Raw genomic sequence first — 1,682 nt, forward strand, 5'->3', positions numbered from 1 at the left:
TTTAAATCTTGCAAGTCTATTTATGATCAAAAGCTGTGAATAAAAAACCATTCTTTAAAGAAATAGATAGCTACTTACTTACTTTAGTATGCATACCAAATTTAGAATATGTGAGCGTGTCATTAGGCATGGAAGTATCTTTTTCTTCAATTATAATGGTGGAGAGGATTTGTAGCATGCTTCCTTTCTGAATAAATTGGAAGTTGAAGTTGTATCCTAGAATGAATTGTACCAAAATGGCTAACAAGAATTTGAGCATCATCATCCTCATAGCAACCCTAGTGGCTCAAGCTACTTGGGTTAGAGCAGCAGAGCATATAGTTGGAGATGATAAAGGTTGGACCGAGGGTGTCGATTACCATGCATGGGCTACGGCTCGGGAATTCAAGCCGGGAGACAAACTTGGTAAATATTACACATGCTTTGTTGATAATTATATGTCTATGTCTTGCAGCAAGCTAACTATGTTGTTGGTTTAGTGTTCAATTACGATCCAGCAAAATATAGGGTATTATTCGTAAGTTATTGCCAATACAAGTGGTGTAATACCGAGGGATCAGTTATGCAAATAAAGGATGAGGCCATCCTAGGAGTAGCAGGCGACTATACGTTTATTTCTAATCGAGATGAGTGTTTGAAAGGTATGAAGCTTCATGTCCATGTCAGGCGGCCACCTGGAGAGTGTCCCGGTGGATGTCCCGGAGGGTGTCCGGGTGGGTGTCCCGGAGGGTGTCCCGGTGGGTGTCCCGGAGGATGTCCCGGTGGGTGTCCCGGTGGATGTCCCGGAGGGTGTCCTGGTGGATGTCCTGGAGGGTGTCCTGGAGGGTGACCATGTCCTGCATAGCCATAATGTCCTGCAAAACCATCATGTCCTCCATGATACAAGCATAAAACTCTAAGCTTTGAAGATGGCATGTCTTGTTTCTTTTTTTATTTGTTGTTTGTTAATAAATGTTAATATCTGATCAATAATTATATCATATGTATTGGAGAATAATGAATTTAAGATTTATCATGATCAATATCAGTTGTTAAGTAAAGTTCTGTTAAGTAAAGTTCTACATTAAAATAAATAAGAATTACGGTATCTTGAGTGATGATAACTACAATATGTTATTCTAAACCAAAAATATTAACTAGTCCACCATGAAACCATGATATTTGTTGGAATTATGGTGCACATCACGCAGAAAGACCTTTTGCAACAGTTGAAGGCGTTGCCGAACTGTCACGAGTGCTCTTTTGTGGCTGATTTCCGCATTTATGGAATCATTGGTCGGAACCGATTTTTGTGACTATTATTATTTATCAAATGAAATTTCATCTCAAACTGGGCATCATATTTGTTTGCAACTAAACCAATTACCACAGAATTCGCACCTAGATTGCTTTTGCCATAAAAATTGTGACAAAATGTTTTTGCAACCTACATAACTTTTGAAATTTTATTACTTTTTGGTTAGTTTATCTGTGTACAATCTATTTAAGTTGCAAGAAATATATACCCAAGTTCCATTATCAAGTAATGCTTTAAACTCGCTAAGCATAGCCCTTTGCCAATTTTGATCGGTTAAAGCCTCAAGGTGAGAGGTGGGTAGTGGTGAAATGGTATCGGTGTACAAGTTGTATTTCGGGTTTGGTTTTGTGATGCCTTGTTTCCCTCTTGAGGTCATGGGGTGTGT

At 38.8% G+C, this 1,682-nt stretch overlaps 1 non-coding gene across 1 annotated transcript; it reads left to right on the top strand.

The window, feature by feature from the left end:
- The first annotated feature begins 238 nt into the window (after positions 1-238).
- LOC110863972 lies at positions 239-1,022 on the top strand. Its single transcript, XR_004860825.1, has 2 exons — positions 239-405; positions 480-1,022. It is a non-coding gene; the product is annotated as an uncharacterized LOC110863972 (transcript).
- Positions 1,023-1,682: the final 660 nt, after the last annotated feature.

Source organism: Helianthus annuus, chromosome 6 (assembly GCF_002127325.2).
Source record: "Helianthus annuus cultivar XRQ/B chromosome 6, HanXRQr2.0-SUNRISE, whole genome shotgun sequence".
NCBI classification, from domain to species: domain Eukaryota; kingdom Viridiplantae; phylum Streptophyta; class Magnoliopsida; order Asterales; family Asteraceae; genus Helianthus; species Helianthus annuus.